The sequence below is a fragment of the Larus michahellis genome, chromosome 9 (genome assembly GCF_964199755.1).
Source record: "Larus michahellis chromosome 9, bLarMic1.1, whole genome shotgun sequence".
NCBI classification, from domain to species: domain Eukaryota; kingdom Metazoa; phylum Chordata; class Aves; order Charadriiformes; family Laridae; genus Larus; species Larus michahellis.
In genome coordinates, this window is record NC_133904.1 from 21,721,749 (window position 1) to 21,739,551 (window position 17,803).

Sequence of the window (17,803 nt, forward strand, 5' to 3'; positions counted from 1 at the left end):
AGCACCAAAAAGAAGCGAGTAGGCACGAGAAAGACAGCAAAGCCTCAGAGAGACGGGGAGAGGCAGAAGCACTGGGCAGAGCTGGAAACGCAAGTCATGGCAGAAAGCGTGGCAGTCAAAGACGGGAAACGGTTGCCCGGGGAGGCTGTAGATTGTGCCCCTTTGGAGACGTCCAATACGCAACTAGAGAAAGCCGTCGAATGTGCCGTGCAGCCGAGGTGCTCAGGAAAGCTGGAGAGCTGTGGCGGGCGCAGGGCAGGAGAGGGGTCTCTGCTGGGGGTGCCAGGGCTGGGAGCCCAGGAAAGGAAGGAAGGTGGGAGTGCATTGAAGAGTTGAGGCAAGGGAAGAAGGTGTGAGCACGGCAGGGCAGCAAAAGGGCTCAGGTCCCACTGAGATTTGAACTCAGATCGCTGGATTCAGAGTCCAGAGTGCTCACCATTACACCATGGGACCTCCCAGACTCCTCTCTTCTTTCCCCTCTCCCTGCCCTGCCTCACCCAATGCCTCCTGGACCACTCTGGCACTCTCCCCAGCTCCCTGCCCATCCCCAGCTGCAGCCTTCCTACAGGGCGACGCAGACCTCTACACCCACGCCACCTTTTCACACAGCGGCGCAACACCGCCCCTCTCCTGGGCCTCAGACTTCCTCACTCCCCTCCTTCGAAAATCGCACACCCTGCTCCCGCACCCTCTGATGACATTGCCTCAGGATGGCTCTGCCCTCTCACAGGGCTGCAGAGAAACGACACACGGCCTCCAATGCCCCCGGTGCCCTCTGACACGGGGGACCTGACTCCTGCCTCACCCTCTTCCCCCTGACGCTGCCCGTCTTTGCTGGTGACGAACTGACACTTCAGGGGAACTTTCCCCGTTGAAATCCTGCTGCGCAAGGCCACATCCTGGCTTGGCACCTATCGAACGTGCCACTGGGCGTCGCAGAGGCAAGGAGGCACCTCAGGGGCTCTCCAGCTTCGGGAGCAGAGGGCAGAGGAGCTCCCCGATGACTAAGGAGAGGGAAAAGTTGCCTCGTCTCCAAAAAAGCGGAAGAAGCAAGGAAAGGTGGGGAAGCAAGGAAAGGCCTTGATGAAGTGGAGCAAGTTCAGCAGAGGGGGACTCTGGCCTTGTGAGGAGAGGCTGAGGGCGCAAGGCTTGCTTAGCTGAGAGAAGAAAAGGCTTTGTGGGGTCTAAGAGGAGCTTCCCGGGGCCTACAAGGAGGCAACTCGATGGCTGGAGGGGGAGAGGTGGTGGTCGGAAACGGAAGAGGCCGGGGCTCTCGGTCATGCGTGTGTTGTAAGCCTAGGGAGTTGGTGCCCATTTTTCCTTCATCAGGAGCTGGGACGTGCAGCAGGCTGAGCAGAGCCCCCAGAAGAGCCAGGAGGCTCCGCTTAAGAGAGGGGTGCCGGCCAAGAGAGAGAGAGGCCATAAAGGAGGCCACCCAAGGCGAGGGGGCTGTCAGGAGTGGGACTCGAACCCACGCCTCCCAGGGAGACTGCAACCTGAATGCAGCGCCTTCGACCGCTCGGCCATCCTGACCCTCTGCTGCTGCCGCCGCTGCCGGCCCTGCAGCGGCCAGAGCCGGCCCAGCTCAGCCAGCCCCCTCCTGCCCCCGCTGGGGGGACACCTGCCTCCTGCCCCAGCTCCCAACAAGGGCTGCTGACGGGACACCGCAGCTCCTCCACACACCTCACAACGCACGCCGTACCCACACCAGGGTACAAACTGCAGCCTGGTGCCCTCACACCTTACATTCCCCGGGCTGAAAAAGCACGGCTGCGTCAGCATCCTCCATCTAGCACGCAAGGAGCCAGGCTGCAAGGCACCTCAGCGGTCACTAGTGATCCAAACGCCTGCTGAAAGCAGGGCCAGCCCCAAAGCTGGAGCAGGCGGCTGCGTGCCTGAGCCCCTTTGGAAGCCGAGCGTGACACCCAGGCGTAGGGAGTGCCAAAGCGCTCTGGGCACCTGCTCCAGGGCTTCGCCGCTGCCCAAGGAGCTCTGAATGGTGCAGAGCAGCCCCCCGAGGCTGCTGTGGGCAAGGTGGGCCTCGCTAAAGGCCAGGCGTGCGTCTGCTGGGCTAGGAGGTGCTCAGAGGGCTGGCCGTGCCCGCAGGCTGCAGGGGAGTGAAGGGCAACGAACGGCTTGAGCACCGCGGGCAAAGCTGGGCTGTCGGGGAGCAGCAGAGGCAAGGCACTGGGGAGCCCGCTGGCTGAAGAAAAGGGCTCTGCGTTGGCCAGGAATCGAACCCGGGTCAACTGCTTGGAAGGCAGCTATGCTCACCACTATACCACCAACGCATCTGGCTGTGCCACTGCTGCCTCTGCTCCTGAGCCCCACAGCCTCCGCTCCCTCCTGCTCCTCCACTGACCAACCCCACCTGCCTTCCCCTCCGACACAGCACACAACCACCTGCCTCCTCATCCTACGCTCCTCACCCTGTGCCCACTCCTCCTTACGCACCCCCGCACACGGGCACCACCTCAGCCTGCTCCTCTGCTTCTCTCCGCCTCACATCTTGGCCAGGCAAACTCCAGGTGCTGCCAGTGATGATGCTCCCCACCTGCGCTCAGACGCCTCCCACCCGTGCCTGGGCTCTGCAAGCCAACCTGCGCGCTGTGTACGCACCTGCCGTGCTTTAAGCGCAGACAAGCTCCCACCCGGCTGCGCACTCCTTTCCCCACCCTCAGGGCGACGCAGAGCATGCAGAACGGGAGGACAAACCTCATGGCTCAAGACAAGCAGAAGCACCTGCCTTAGCAAAGACTGTTGCGGGCAAATGGGGCTTCGCTGGGGGAAAGAATAATTTGCCAACAGTGGAGGCAGATGGAACCGTCTGTGTGCGGCACGGGGCAGCCCCTTGCCTCTCCTCACAGAGGCCACCCTGCAGCACCCCCGCTCCCCTCCACTGCCAACAGCCAGCCCACACAGAGCCAATCCGGTGCCCGCTGGGAATCCCTGCGCGGCCCTGCTGCCGGCCGGACCTGCCAGTGGGCATGGCAGCAGAGAGACACGGGTGGAGAAAAAGCCCGCGTGGCCAAGGTGACCCCACCGGTCTTTGCCAGACCAGCCCCAGCCTTGTCCTCCTGCCCACCTGCAGAGCCCCGGAGGGACCCGCTCACGGCTGAGAAGTTGCTCTTGAGCTGCGTGATGGGAAGGAGAAAGAGCTGTGTCCCCAGAAGAGGCACCACCTGGTCGGGGAGGTGTGTGCTGTGCTGTGCCCGCTGCTCCTCAGCCTGCGTCTGCCCTGCTGAGGGTGGCTTTGGGAGCGCTGGCTGCCGAGGAGACAAAGGAGGAAGGCGGCGTGAGGGCAGAGAGAGGGGTGTGAGGGAGCGGGAGAGCCGCTCTGGGCATGGGTGCCCAGAGAGGTAGAGCAGTGGCGGTTCAAAGTTGGTGGGAGAGGCAGCAAGCGTGAGGAGCAGGGCAAAAGGAAATTGCCATAGCAGAGGATGGTTTCGATCCATCGACCTCTGGGTTATGGGCCCAGCACGCTTCCGCTGCGCCACTCTGCTCCCCGTGGGGCCTTCTTTGGCACCTGCCACAGCCCTGAGGATGCTCCCGGACAGCACCAGCGCTCCTGCCTCCTTCCCTGCCTCTTCGCCCTGCCCTCGCCCGCGCGGGAAACTCTCTCCCTCCAAAGTTCACCTCTTTCGCGCCTGGCATGCCTACCTCAAGGGCCTTGCTTTGCCCTTCTCCCCGCGCCTCCTGCCCCTCGCCCTGCAGGGGCACTTGCTCTTTCACCGCCCGACTCTGGGCCTCTGCAGGACACACAGCAAACCCCGCGACTGCATGACGGACACTCTTCAATGCTCCAAGACATCCCCAGAAGGCTCTGGGCAGCCTGAGCTGGGAGACCCTCTTTGGGAGGGCGAGGGACGAGGGACGAGGGACAAGGGGGCAGTGCTGAAGCCTCCCTTCTGGGGCTTGTGTTTCCTGCTTCCCCGTCCCATCCTCAAAAAGCAACAGCAGGACGGGGAGGGCTGGGATGTGGGCGCCGATGGGAGCGTGGCCCCAGCCGCTCTGCCGCAGGGCCCTCTTGCTCAGGGGAAAGTATTCCCCTGCAGATCAAGAGGTCCGTGGCTCAGCTCCAGGTGCCCTCTCCATTGCCCCTTCCCTTCTTCATTCCTACTGAGGATCTCCGGGGAGAGGAGCTGAGTGCCGTGGCTGCAGCGGGGTGAATTGCCAGCAGCCCAAAATGCAGCTGCGCCCCGTAGTTGGCAGGATTCGAACCTGCGCGGGGAAACCCCAATGGATTTCTAGTCCATCGCCTTCACCACTCGGCCACAACTACCTGCCCCAGCCCTCTCTGCCCTGCTCATCACGTGCCCTCTCCAAGGACACCCGCCTCCCTGACACTTTCAGCGACAGCCTGCACTCCAAGCCATGCACTGACCATGGACGGCACATGGCCACAGCCTTCCACAGGCCTTCAGGGACGCAACACCAGCACCTATGCCCCCACCTCCCAACCCCGCCTCCTCAGGCACCCATCTGAGAGAAACTCAGCACCAAGGCCACTTGCTCGGCCTTGCAGAGCTCTTGGCCAGATGAGGGGGCAGGAGAACAAAGCACCACCAGTCTCCAGCTGTGCTGCACAAGGTCTTTAATGAGAAGGAGCAAATGCAGTGGCACAGAACAGAGACCAAGAAAGACAGCCGCGGGGCGTGGCGGGGCAAAGAAGATGACACGCTTCCCAAGGACAAGCTCCACTCACAGCGCTTGCCTTTGCCCACTCTGCTCTGCCTGCTGGCAATCCCAGCCCAGCAAGAGCAGTCGCCAACTCCGGCAGCCTCTCCCCGTCAGCAGCAGATTGAGCAGAGCAGAAGAGAACGAGCCCTTTCTCAAGGAGCTCAGAGCAAAGCGGAGGCAGGGGAGGCACGGCGAGGCCTGCCGTGCAGCCAGGAGCAGCGGGCACAGGTCCCTCCTGCCTGGGGGGATGAGGACAGCCAGCCCATCTGCAAGCCGTGGCCACGCTCCTGCTGCAGAGTTCCCGTCGTCCTTCCCGCTCCGAGAGGGATGATGCGCCGGCTTCAGCAGTTGAGACTGCAGCGGGGAACGGGCAGACACAGCCCTGACCCCCCCAGACCAAGGGAGCCCCCAGAAGAGATGGGAACCCCCCCGGCACTGAGGGAGCTCCCCACAGCAGCCGACAGAGAGGATCCCACGGCTGTGCTCTGGGGGAAAGAGGTGAGGATGGGGCCCGGCAGGGTCACCACCACCGGCGAGGCCTCGATGGCCACCGTCGAGTCAGCGCAGCGGGCCACGCAGGGCTCACTGCAGCTGCTGGCGAGCGGGGTTGGGCCAGAGGCTCCGCAGGGGCGAGGGAGACAGGGTCTGAAGCAAGACATCTCTCGGTGAGGGAGGCACAGCTGAAACACAGAGCAGAGAGCCAACGCGGACCTCAGTATCAGTCTGTCTTTCTGCTCCTCAGCTCTCTCCATGGACACCCTTTCTTTTAAAAACACACGCTGTGCCTTCATCTCCCACTGCCCTCCTCGTGCCCTCCGAGCTGCAGGGCACAGGAAGGCTGACCCGGTTTTGGATAGGACCCAGCACGCTGGGTTTCAATCAATTGGGACGGACTGATCATAGCCCGTCGCCAGAGCAAACTTTGCTGCACTGAAGGCGGCACTGGACGCACGTGGCCATTTGGCTGGGGACCATCTGCTAAAGGTGCAAGTTCTGGTGGGCAGAGCTCCCTGCAGCTGAGCCCCATTGATGCCCTTCTGCTTGGAAGAACCCCCTCTTCCCTGCTCTCCCCAGACACCTCCCACAACAGGGAAAGAGCCCACAGCCCTCAAACAGTTCTGTTGCAGGGCCAGCCTTCGGCAGCCCAAGCATCAGCTCGAGTAGCCACCACGACAGCAGCTCAGCCCACAGGGAGAGATGGAGCAGGCTCAGGCTTACCTCGTTCCTGGAGGACAGGGAGGCAAGAGAGGAGCATGTGGAGCCAGAAGCAGCGCAGGCTTTTATGCTGTGTCCCAGAGCCCTGGCGGGGTCACAAACATTCCTGGCTCCTGAAGCATCGAAACACCCAGCAGCTACCGCTGGCTGAAGCCTCCCTGGTGATTAAGCCCTTGCCTCTTTCTCCTGAAGTGTTTTGCTCCCACGTCATAGCACCAAACGTCATAGAATCCTAGAATTGCCCAGGTTGGAAGGGATCTTTCAGATCAGGGAGTCCAACCATCAAGCTAACACTGACAAAACCCATCACTAAACCCAATTGCGAAGCTCTACGTTTACCCGTCTTTTAAATACCTCCAGGGATGACGATTCCACCACTTCCCTGGGCAGCCTGATCCAATGCTTGATAACCCTCTCAGTGTAAAAATTTTCTAACCTCTCATCTAAACCTCCCCTAGCGCAACTTGAGGCGGTTTCCTCTTGTCCTGTCGCCTGTTACTTGGGAGAAGAAAGCAACCCCAGCTCTCTACAACCTCCTTTCAGGTAGCTGTAGAGAGCGGTAAGCTCTGGTATCCCTGGAACGCCTGAGACTAGGGCACTGTGTCCACTGAAGTCCACAGCACGATGACTCACGTCTGCCTGGAGCTCCGGGTTTTTCCCAACTCTTCCACATCACGATGACTCCCAGGCGCTCTGGGAGACTGATGCCATGTCCCTTTGAAACTTGAAATGCATGGAATGGGCCACCCCATCCCTGACCCAGGTAAAAGTGCCATGAGCTTTTGGCTGCCTCCCCCAGGCCTCACCTCAAAAGCAGGCCACCCCGGGCTTCGGCCTCTGGGCTGAACTCGCTGAGCAAAACAGGTCAATTTGGGGGTGGGTCTCTTCCAGGGAAGGACGCGGGCATCTCTTTGACCACAAAAGCAGGCCGTGGCAGAGCCTGATGAGCATAAGCAAGGTCCTCGTGGCCATCACTCTGGCCCACCGAGGACATCCTTCCAGCCCACAATGGACTTTTCTTGCCGTTGAGCTTTGCCTCGTCCCTGGTTAATGAGTCTCTTCTCCCTTATGACACTGTGCAGTCTTGATGTTCTGCCTGACTTTACCCAGAGTCTCCTGTGCGTCTAAGGTGACCCCCGGGGAGAAACGTCTCTCAGGATTAGCCCGAGTGCCTGCACTGAAAGCCCTTGAGAGCTGACCTGAGGCGTCCCTCATAGCTGAATTTGACCGTGACTGGTGGCCATGCTGACCACGAAGAGGGCAGTGACAAAAGCAACGTGTATTACAGAAGCCCACTTAAACCCTCCTAGTACACTAGCCTGAGACCTCCGAGTTGGTTTTCCTTATGAAGCTGGGACAGGGATGCATCCCATGGTGCCACCGTTGGGTGGTATGGACAGCTGCAGCACAGGATTGGATAGAAGCACCAACTGATTCAGGAATGGTGCTAGAAAGTGTTTGAGGAAAGCAGCACTTTGGGAGGAAAGAGGCTCTGAAGTGTGGTATCCCTGGCACGTCTGAGGCCGGGCCACCATGTCCAGTGAAGTTGACAGAAGGGTGACTCAAGTTGTCATGGAGCTCAGGGTTTTTCCCCAACTCTTCCACATCACGATGACTCCCAGGCGCTCTGGGAGACTGATGCCATGTCCCTTGGAAATTTGAAATGCATGGAACGGGCCACCTGATCTCTGACCCAGAAAAAAGAGCCGTGAGCTTTTGGCTCCCTGCCCTGAGGCTCTCCTCAAAAGCAGGACACCCAGGGCTTTGGCCTCTGGGATGAACTTGCTCAGCAAAACTGGCCAATTTGGGTGTGGGTCTACTTCAGGGAAGGATGAGGGCATCTCTTTGATCACCCTCCTACGCGTTCATGTGCTTCTTTCCAACAGATTCCCCACTTCCCAAGCTGAGCCCAGCCCCCTGCTTGGAAGAAGCCTGAGGGCCTGGTCAAGTCGTCAAGGGACAGGGCAATGGAGGTCCCATGGAGAAGTCACTTGAAAGAGACCTACCCGAGCCTCTGCTCTTCGTCATTACGAACCTGCCCTTGTTCCCTGGGCTCATGGGCAGAAAAAAAGATGAGGAGGAGGCAGGAGCCCCTCCCTTAGGAGGACAGGCTTAGAGAGTTGGGGTTGTTGAGCCTAGAGAAGAGGAAGGTCCTGAGAGACCTTCCAGAAAGATGGGCACGGACTATTTATCAGGGAGTGTAGGGATTGGATGAGGGGGTAATGCTTTTAAAACAAAAGAGGGTAGATGTAGATTAGATACTGGGAAGAAATTCTTTCCTATGAGCGTGGTGAGACACCGGAACAAGTGGTCCAGAGACCTTGTGGATGCCCCATACCTGGAAGTGTTCAAGGACAGGTTGGATGGCACTTTGAGAAACCTGATCTCATGGAAGGTATCCCTACCCATGGCAAAGGGGTAGGAAGTAGATGATCATGAAGGTCCCTTCCAACCCAAAACCATTCAATAATTCATTCTTTGATTCTAGGTGCTATGAAGTGGGAGCAAAACACTTCAGGAGAAAGAGGCAAGGGCTTAATCACCAGGGAGGCTTCAGCCAGCGGTAGCTGCTGGGTGTTTCGATGCTTCAGGAGCCAGGAATGTTTGTGACCCCGCCAGGGCTCTGGGACACAGCATAAAAGCCTGCGCTGCTTCTGGCTCCACATGCTCCTCTCTTGCCTCCCTGTCCTCCAGGAACGAGGTAAGCCTGAGCCTGCTCCATCTCTCCCTGTGGGCTGAGCTGCTGTCGTGGTGGCTACTCGAGCTGATGCTTGGGCTGCCGAAGGCTGGCCCTGCAACAGAACTGTTTGAGGGCTGTGGGCTCTTTCCCTGTTGTGGGAGGTGTCTGGGGAGAGCAGGGAAGAGGGGGTTCTTCCAAGCAGAAGGGCATCAATGGGGCTCAGCTGCAGGGAGCTCTGCCCACCAGAACTTGCACCTTTAGCAGATGGTCCCCAGCCAAATGGCCACGTGCGTCCAGTGCCGCCTTCAGTGCAGCAAAGTTTGCTCTGGCGACGGGCTATGATCAGTCCGTCCCAATTGATTGAAACCCAGCGTGCGGGGTCCTATCCAAAACCGGGTCAGCCTTCCTGTGCCCTGCAGCTCGGAGGGCACGAGGAGGGCAGTGGGAGATGAAGGCACAGCGTGTGTTTTTAAAAGAAAGGGTGTCCATGGAGAGAGCTGAGGAGCAGAAAGACAGACTGATACTGAGGTCCACGTTGGCTCTCTGCTCTGTGTTTCAGCTGTGCCTCCCTCACCGAGAGATGTCTTGCTTCAGACCCTGTCTCCCTCGCCCCTGCGGAGCCTCTGGCCCAACCCCGCTCGCCAGCAGCTGCAGTGAGCCCTGCGTGGCCCGCTGTGCTGACTCGACGGTGGCCATCGAGGCCTCGCCGGTGGTGGTGACCCTGCCGGGCCCCATCCTCACCTCTTTCCCCCAGAGCACAGCCGTGGGATCCTCTCTGTCGGCTGCTGTGGGGAGCTCCCTCAGTGCCGGGGGGGTTCCCATCTCTTCTGGGGGCTCCCTTGGTCTGGGGGGGTCAGGGCTGTGTCTGCCCGTTCCCCGCTGCAGTCTCAACTGCTGAAGCCGGCGCATCATCCCTCTCGGAGCGGGAAGGACGACGGGAACTCTGCAGCAGGAGCGTGGCCACGGCTTGCAGATGGGCTGGCTGTCCTCATCCCCCCAGGCAGGAGGGACCTGTGCCCGCTGCTCCTGGCTGCACGGCAGGCCTCGCCGTGCCTCCCCTGCCTCCGCTTTGCTCTGAGCTCCTTGAGAAAGGGCTCGTTCTCTTCTGCTCTGCTCAATCTGCTGCTGACGGGGAGAGGCTGCCGGAGTTGGCGACTGCTCTTGCTGGGCTGGGATTGCCAGCAGGCAGAGCAGAGTGGGCAAAGGCAAGCGCTGTGAGTGGAGCTTGTCCTTGGGAAGCGTGTCATTCTCTTTGCCCCGCCGTGCCCCGCGGCCGTCTTTCTTGGTCTCTGTTCTGTGCCACTGCATTTGCTCCTTCTCATTAAAGACCTTGTGCAGCACAGCTGGAGACTGGTGGTGCTTTGTTCTCCTGCCCCCTCATCTGGCCAAGACCTCTGCAAGGCCGAGGGAGAAGCTGCTCTCCCCATGAGAGTGAGACTGTGCCCATGCGTGGGGCACTGCCAGTTGTGGGGGGCGCTCCCGGAAGCAGAGCACCAAAAAGAAGCGAGTAGGCACGAGAAAGACAGCAAAGCCTCAGAGAGACGGGGAGAGGCAGAAGCACTGGGCAGAGCTGGAAACGCAAGTCATGGCAGAAAGCGTGGCAGTCAAAGACGGGAAACGGTTGCCCGGGGAGGCTGTAGATTGTGCCCCTTTGGAGACGTCCAATACGCAACTAGAGAAAGCCGTCGAATGTGCCGTGCAGCCAAGGTGCTCAGGAAAGCTGGAGAGCTGTGGCGGGCGCAGGGCAGGAGAGGGGTCTCTGCTGGGGGTGCCAGGGCTGGGAGCCCAGGAAAGGAAGGAAGGTGGGAGTGCATTGAAGAGTTGAGGCAAGAGGGAGGCAAGGGAAGAAGGTGTGAGCACGGCAGGGCAGCAAAAGGGCTCAGGTCCCACTGAGATTTGAACTCAGATCGCTGGATTCAGAGTCCAGAGTGCTCACCATTACACCATGGGACCTCCCAGACTCCTCTCTTCTTTCCCCTCTCCCTGCCCTGCCTCACCCAATGCCTCCTGGACCACTCTGGCACTCTCCCCAGCTCCCTGCCCATCCCCAGCTGCAGCCTTCCTACAGGGCGACGCAGACCTCTACACCCACGCCACCTTTTCACACAGCGGCGCAACACCGCCCCTCTCCTGGGCCTCAGACTTCCTCACTCCCCTCCTTCGAAAATCGCACACCCTGCTCCCGCACCCTCTGATGACATTGCCTCAGGATGGCTCTGCCCTCTCACAGGGCTGCAGAGAAACGACACACGGCCTCCAATGCCCCCGGTGCCCTCTGACACGGGGGACCTGACTCCTGCCTCACCCTCTTCCCCCTGACGCTGCCCGTCTTTGCTGGTGACGAACTGACACTTCAGGGGAACTTTCCCCGTTGAAATCCTGCTGCGCAAGGCCACATCCTGGCTTGGCACCTATCGAACGTGCCACTGGGCGTCGCAGAGGCAAGGAGGCACCTCAGGGGCTCTCCAGCTTCGGGAGCAGAGGGCAGAGGAGCTCCCCGATGACTAAGGAGAGGGAAAAGTTGCCTCGTCTCCAAAAAAGCGGAAGAAGCAAGGAAAGGTGGGGAAGCAAGGAAAGGCCTTGATGAAGTGGAGCAAGTTCAGCAGAGGGGGACTCTGGCCTTGTGAGGAGAGGCTGAGGGCGCAAGGCTTGCTTAGCTGAGAGAAGAAAAGGCTTTGTGGGGTCTAAGAGGAGCTTCCCGGGGCCTACAAGGAGGCAACTCGATGGCTGGAGGGGGAGAGGTGGTGGTCGGAAATGGAAGAGGCCGGGGCTCTCGGTCATGCGTGTGTTGTAAGCCTAGGGAGTTGGTGCCCATTTTTCCTTCATCAGGAGCTGGGACGTGCAGCAGGCTGAGCAGAGCCCCCAGAAGAGCCAGGAGGCTCCGCTTAAGAGAGGGGTGCCGGCCAAGAGAGAGAGAGGCCATAAAGGAGGCCACCCAAGGCGAGGGGGCTGTCAGGAGTGGGACTCGAACCCACGCCTCCCAGGGAGACTGCAACCTGAATGCAGCGCCTTCGACCGCTCGGCCATCCTGACCCTCTGCTGCTGCCGCCGCTGCCGGCCCTGCAGCGGCCAGAGCCGGCCCAGCTCAGCCAGCCCCCTCCTGCCCCCGCTGGGGGGACACCTGCCTCCTGCCCCAGCTCCCAACAAGGGCTGCTGACGGGACACCGCAGCTCCTCCACACACCTCACAACGCACGCCGTACCCACACCAGGGTACAAACTGCAGCCTGGTGCCCTCACACCTTACATTCCCCGGGCTGAAAAAGCACGGCTGCGTCAGCATCCTCCATCTAGCACGCAAGGAGCCAGGCTGCAAGGCACCTCAGCGGTCACTAGTGATCCAAACGCCTGCTGAAAGCAGGGCCAGCCCCAAAGCTGGAGCAGGCGGCTGCGTGCCTGAGCCCCTTTGGAAGCCGAGCGTGACACCCAGGCGTAGGGAGTGCCAAAGCGCTCTGGGCACCTGCTCCAGGGCTTCGCCGCTGCCCAAGGAGCTCTGAATGGTGCAGAGCAGCCCCCCGAGGCTGCTGTGGGCAAGGTGGGCCTCGCTAAAGGCCAGGCGTGCGTCTGCTGGGCTAGGAGGTGCTCAGAGGGCTGGCCGTGCCCGCAGGCTGCAGGGGAGTGAAGGGCAACGAACGGCTTGAGCACCGCGGGCAAAGCTGGGCTGTCGGGGAGCAGCAGAGGCAAGGCACTGGGGAGCCCGCTGGCTGAAGAAAAGGGCTCTGCGTTGGCCAGGAATCGAACCCGGGTCAACTGCTTGGAAGGCAGCTATGCTCACCACTATACCACCAACGCATCTGGCTGTGCCACTGCTGCCTCTGCTCCTGAGCCCCACAGCCTCCGCTCCCTCCTGCTCCTCCACTGACCAACCCCACCTGCCTTCCCCTCCGACACAGCACACAACCACCTGCCTCCTCATCCTACGCTCCTCACCCTGCGCCCACTCCTCCTTACGCACCCCCGCACACGGGCACCACCTCAGCCTGCTCCTCTGCTTCTCTCCGCCTCACATCTTGGCCAGGCAAACTCCAGGTGCTGCCAGTGATGACGCTCCCCACCTGCGCTCAGACGCCTCCCACCCGTGCCTGGGCTCTGCAAGCCAACCTGCGCGCTGTGTACGCACCTGCCGTGCTTTAAGCGCAGACAAGCTCCCACCCGGCTGCGCACTCCTTTCCCCACCCTCAGGGCGACGCAGAGCATGCAGAACGGGAGGACAAACCTCATGGCTCAAGACAAGCAGAAGCACCTGCCTTAGCAAAGACTGTTGCGGGCAAATGGGGCTTCGCTGGGGGAAAGAATAATTTGCCAACAGTGGAGGCAGATGGAACCGTCTGTGTGCGGCACGGGGCAGCCCCTTGCCTCTCCTCACAGAGGCCACCCTGCAGCACCCCCGCTCCCCTCCACTGCCAACAGCCAGCCCACACAGAGCCAATCCGGTGCCCGCTGGGAATCCCTGCGCGGCCCTGCTGCTGGCCGGACCTGCCAGTGGGCATGGCAGCAGAGAGACACGGGTGGAGAAAAAGCCCGCGTGGCCAAGGTGACCCCACCGGTCTTTGCCAGACCAGCCCCAGCCTTGTCCTCCTGCCCACCTGCAGAGCCCCGGAGGGACCCGCTCACGGCTGAGAAGTTGCTCTTGAGCTGCGTGATGGGAAGGAGAAAGAGCTGTGTCCCCAGAAGAGGCACCACCTGGTCGGGGAGGTGTGTGCTGTGCTGTGCCCGCTGCTCCTCAGCCTGCGTCTGCCCTGCTGAGGGTGGCTTTGGGAGCGCTGGCTGCCGAGGAGACAAAGGAGGAAGGCGGCGTGAGGGCAGAGAGAGGGGTGTGAGGGAGCGGGAGAGCCGCTCTGGGCATGGGTGCCCAGAGAGGTAGAGCAGTGGCGGTTCAAAGTTGGTGGGAGAGGCAGCAAGCGTGAGGAGCAGGGCAAAAGGAAATTGCCATAGCAGAGGATGGTTTTGATCCATCGACCTCTGGGTTATGGGCCCAGCACGCTTCCGCTGCGCCACTCTGCTCCCCGTGGGGCCTTCTTTGGCACCTGCCACAGCCCTGAGGATGCTCCCGGACAGCACCAGCGCTCCTGCCTCCTTCCCTGCCTCTTCGCCCTGCCCTCGCCCGCGCGGGAAACTCTCTCCCTCCAAAGTTCACCTCTTTCGCGCCTGGCATGCCTACCTCAAGGGCCTTGCTTTGCCCTTCTCCCCGCGCCTCCTGCCCCTCGCCCTGCAGGGGCACTTGCTCTTTCACCGCCCGACTCTGGGCCTCTGCAGGACACACAGCAAACCCCGCGACTGCATGACGGACACTCTTCAATGCTCCAAGACATCCCCAGAAGGCTCTGGGCAGCCTGAGCTGGGAGACCCTCTTTGGGAGGGCGAGGGACGAGGGACGAGGGACAAGGGGGCAGTGCTGAAGCCTCCCTTCTGGGGCTTGTGTTTCCTGCTTCCCCGTCCCATCCTCAAAAAGCAACAGCAGGACGGGGAGGGCTGGGATGTGGGCGCCGATGGGAGCGTGGCCCCAGCCGCTCTGCCGCAGGGCCCTCTTGCTCAGGGGAAAGTATTCCCCTGCAGATCAAGAGGTCCGTGGCTCAGCTCCAGGTGCCCTCTCCATTGCCCCTTCCCTTCTTCATTCCTACTGAGGATCTCCGGGGAGAGGAGCTGAGTGCCGTGGCTGCAGCGGGGTGAATTGCCAGCAGCCCAAAATGCAGCTGCGCCCCGTAGTTGGCAGGATTCGAACCTGCGCGGGGAAACCCCAATGGATTTCTAGTCCATCGCCTTCACCACTCGGCCACAACTACCTGCCCCAGCCCTCTCTGCCCTGCTCATCACGTGCCCTCTCCAAGGACACCCGCCTCCCTGACACTTTCAGCGACAGCCTGCACTCCAAGCCATGCACTGACCATGGACGGCACATGGCCACAGCCTTCCACAGGCCTTCAGGGACGCAACACCAGCACCTATGCCCCCACCTCCCAACCCCGCCTCCTCAGGCACCCATCTGAGAGAAACTCAGCACCAAGGCCGCTTGCTCGGCCTTGCAGAGCTCTTGGCCAGATGAGGGGGCAGGAGAACAAAGCATCACCAGTCTCCAGCTGTGCTGCACAAGGTCTTTAATGAGAAGGAGCAAATGCAGTGGCACAGAACAGAGACCAAGAAAGACAGCCGCGGGGCGTGGCGGGGCAAAGAAGATGACACGCTTCCCAAGGACAAGCTCCACTCACAGCGCTTGCCTTTGCCCACTCTGCTCTGCCTGCTGGCAATCCCAGCCCAGCAAGAGCAGTCGCCAACTCCGGCAGCCTCTCCCCGTCAGCAGCAGATTGAGCAGAGCAGAAGAGAACGAGCCCTTTCTCAAGGAGCTCAGAGCAAAGCGGAGGCAGGGGAGGCACGGCGAGGCCTGCCGTGCAGCCAGGAGCAGCGGGCACAGGTCCCTCCTGCCTGGGGGGATGAGGACAGCCAGCCCATCTGCAAGCCGTGGCCACGCTCCTGCTGCAGAGTTCCCGTCGTCCTTCCCGCTCCGAGAGGGATGATGCGCCGGCTTCAGCAGTTGAGACTGCAGCGGGGAACGGGCAGACACAGCCCTGACCCCCCCAGACCAAGGGAGCCCCCAGAAGAGATGGGAACCCCACCGGCACTGAGGGAGCTCCCCACAGCAGCCGACAGAGAGGATCCCACGGCTGTGCTCTGGGGGAAAGAGGTGAGGATGGGGCCCGGCAGGGTCACCACCACCGGCGAGGCCTGGATGGCCACCGTCGAGTCAGCGCAGCGGGCCACGCAGGGCTCACTGCAGCTGCTGGCGAGCGGGGTTGGGCCAGAGGCTCCGCAGGGGTGAGGGAGACAGGGTCTGAAGCAAGACATCTCTCGGTGAGGGAGGCACAGCTGAAACACAGAGCAGAGAGCCAACGCGGACCTCAGTATCAGTCTGTCTTTCTGCTCCTCAGCTCTCTCCATGGACACCCTTTCTTTTAAAAACACACGCTGTGCCTTCATCTCCCACTGCCCTCCTCGTGCCCTCCGAGCTGCAGGGCACAGGAAGGCTGACCCGGTTTTGGATAGGACCCAGCACGCTGGGTTTCAATCAATCGGGACGGACTGATCATAGCCCGTCGCCAGAGCAAACTTTGCTGCACTGAAGGCGGCACTGGACGCACGTGGCCATTTGGCTGGGGACCATCTGCTAAAGGTGCAAGTTCTGGTGGGCAGAGCTCCCTGCAGCTGAGCCCCATTGATGCCCTTCTGCTTGGAAGAACCCCCTCTTCCCTGCTCTCCCCAGACACCTCCCACAACAGGGAAAGAGCCCACAGCCCTCAAACAGTTCTGTTGCAGGGCCAGCCTTCGGCAGCCCAAGCATCAGCTCGAGTAGCCACCACGACAGCAGCTCAGCCCACAGGGAGAGATGGAGCAGGCTCAGGCTTACCTCGTTCCTGGAGGACAGGGAGGCAAGAGAGGAGCATGTGGAGCCAGAAGCAGCGCAGGCTTTTATGCTGTGTCCCAGAGCCCTGGCGGGGTCACAAACATTCCTGGCTCCTGAAGCATCGAAACACCCAGCAGCTACCGCTGGCTGAAGCCTCCCTGGTGATTAAGCCCTTGCCTCTTTCTCCTGAAGTGTTTTGCTCCCACGTCATAGCACCAAACGTCATAGAATCCTAGAATTGCCCAGGTTGGAAGGGATCTTTCAGATCAGGGAGTCCAACCATCAAGCTAACACTGACAAAACCCATCACTAAACCCAATTGCGAAGCTCTACGTTTACCCGTCTTTTAAATACCTCCAGGGATGACGATTCCACCACTTCCCTGGGCAGCCTGATCCAATGCTTGATAACCCTCTCAGTGTAAAAATTTTCTAACCTCTCATCTAAACCTCCCCTAGCGCAACTTGAGGCGGTTTCCTCTTGTCCTGTCGCCTGTTACTTGGGAGAAGAAAGCAACCCCAGCTCTCTACAACCTCCTTTCAGGTAGCTGTAGAGAGCGGTAAGCTCTGGTATCCCTGGAACGCCTGAGACTAGGGCACTGTGTCCACTGAAGTCCACAGCACGATGACTCACGTCTGCCTGGAGCTCCGGGTTTTTCCCAACTCTTCCACATCACGATGACTCCCAGGCGCTCTGGGAGACTGATGCCATGTCCCTTTGAAACTTGAAATGCATGGAATGGGCCACCCCATCCCTGACCCAGGTAAAAGTGCCATGAGCTTTTGGCTGCCTCCCCCAGGCCTCACCTCAAAAGCAGGCCACCCCGGGCTTCGGCCTCTGGGCTGAACTCGCTGAGCAAAACAGGTCAATTTGGGGGTGGGTCTCTTCCAGGGAAGGACGCGGGCATCTCTTTGACCACAAAAGCAGGCCGTGGCAGAGCCTGATGAGCATAAGCAAGGTCCTCGTGGCCATCACTCTGGCCCACCGAGGACATCCTTCCAGCCCACAATGGACTTTTCTTGCCGTTGAGCTTTGCCTCGTCCCTGGTTAATGAGTCTCTTCTCCCTTATGGCACTGTGCAGTCTTGATGTTCTGCCTGACTTTACCCAGAGTCTCCTGTGCGTCTAAGGTGACCCCCGGGGAGAAACGTCTCTCAGGATTAGCCCGAGTGCCTGCACTGAAAGCCCTTGAGAGCTGACCTGAGGCGTCCCTCATAGCTGAATTTGACCGTGACTGGTGGCCATGCTGACCACGAAGAGGGCAGTGACAAAAGCAACGTGTATTACGGAAGCCCACTTAAACCCTCCTAGTACACTAGCCTGAGACCTCCGAGTTGGTTTTCCTTATGAAGCTGGGACAGGGATGCATCCCATGGTGCCACCGTTGGGTGGTATGGACAGCTGCAGCACAGGATTGGATAGAAGCACCAACTGATTCAGGAATGGTGCTAGAAAGTGTTTGAGGAAAGCAGCACTTTGGGAGGAAAGAGGCTCTGAAGTGTGGTATCCCTGGCACGTCTGAGGCCGGGCCACCATGTCCAGTGAAGTTGACAGAAGGGTGACTCAAGTTGTCATGGAGCTCAGGGTTTTTCCCCAACTCTTCCACATCACGATGACTCCCAGGCGCTCTGGGAGACTGATGCCATGTCCCTTGGAAATTTGAAATGCATGGAACGGGCCACCTGATCTCTGACCCAGAAAAAAGAGCCGTGAGCTTTTGGCTCCCTGCCCTGAGGCTCTCCTCAAAAGCAGGACACCCAGGGCTTTTGCCTCTGGGATGAACTTGCTCAGCAAAACTGGCCAATTTGGGTGTGGGTCTACTTCAGGGAAGGAT

At 60.4% G+C, this 17,803-nt stretch overlaps 10 non-coding genes across 10 annotated transcripts; all 10 read right to left on the minus strand.

Moving 5' to 3' along the window:
- Positions 1–381: 381 nt before the first annotated feature.
- On the minus strand, positions 382–453 carry TRNAQ-CUG (transfer RNA glutamine (anticodon CUG)). Its single transcript has one exon. It is a non-coding gene; the product is annotated as a tRNA-Gln (tRNA).
- Positions 454–1,450: 997 nt separating this feature from the next.
- On the minus strand, positions 1,451–1,533 carry TRNAL-CAG (transfer RNA leucine (anticodon CAG)). Its single transcript has one exon. It is a non-coding gene; the product is annotated as a tRNA-Leu (tRNA).
- A 686-nt stretch (positions 1,534–2,219) lies between these two features.
- TRNAG-UCC (transfer RNA glycine (anticodon UCC)) lies at positions 2,220–2,291 on the minus strand. The gene has a single exon. It is a non-coding gene; the product is annotated as a tRNA-Gly (tRNA).
- A 1,140-nt stretch (positions 2,292–3,431) lies between these two features.
- Positions 3,432–3,503, minus strand: TRNAM-CAU (transfer RNA methionine (anticodon CAU)). The gene has a single exon. It is a non-coding gene; the product is annotated as a tRNA-Met (tRNA).
- Positions 3,504–4,200: 697 nt separating this feature from the next.
- TRNAS-AGA (transfer RNA serine (anticodon AGA)) lies at positions 4,201–4,282 on the minus strand. Its single transcript has one exon. It is a non-coding gene; the product is annotated as a tRNA-Ser (tRNA).
- A 6,174-nt stretch (positions 4,283–10,456) lies between these two features.
- On the minus strand, positions 10,457–10,528 carry TRNAQ-CUG (transfer RNA glutamine (anticodon CUG)). The gene has a single exon. It is a non-coding gene; the product is annotated as a tRNA-Gln (tRNA).
- A 997-nt stretch (positions 10,529–11,525) lies between these two features.
- Positions 11,526–11,608, minus strand: TRNAL-CAG (transfer RNA leucine (anticodon CAG)). Its single transcript has one exon. It is a non-coding gene; the product is annotated as a tRNA-Leu (tRNA).
- A 686-nt stretch (positions 11,609–12,294) lies between these two features.
- TRNAG-UCC (transfer RNA glycine (anticodon UCC)) lies at positions 12,295–12,366 on the minus strand. Its single transcript has one exon. It is a non-coding gene; the product is annotated as a tRNA-Gly (tRNA).
- A 1,140-nt stretch (positions 12,367–13,506) lies between these two features.
- On the minus strand, positions 13,507–13,578 carry TRNAM-CAU (transfer RNA methionine (anticodon CAU)). Its single transcript has one exon. It is a non-coding gene; the product is annotated as a tRNA-Met (tRNA).
- Positions 13,579–14,275: 697 nt separating this feature from the next.
- TRNAS-AGA (transfer RNA serine (anticodon AGA)) lies at positions 14,276–14,357 on the minus strand. The gene has a single exon. It is a non-coding gene; the product is annotated as a tRNA-Ser (tRNA).
- Between the last annotated feature and the right edge of the window lie 3,446 nt (positions 14,358–17,803).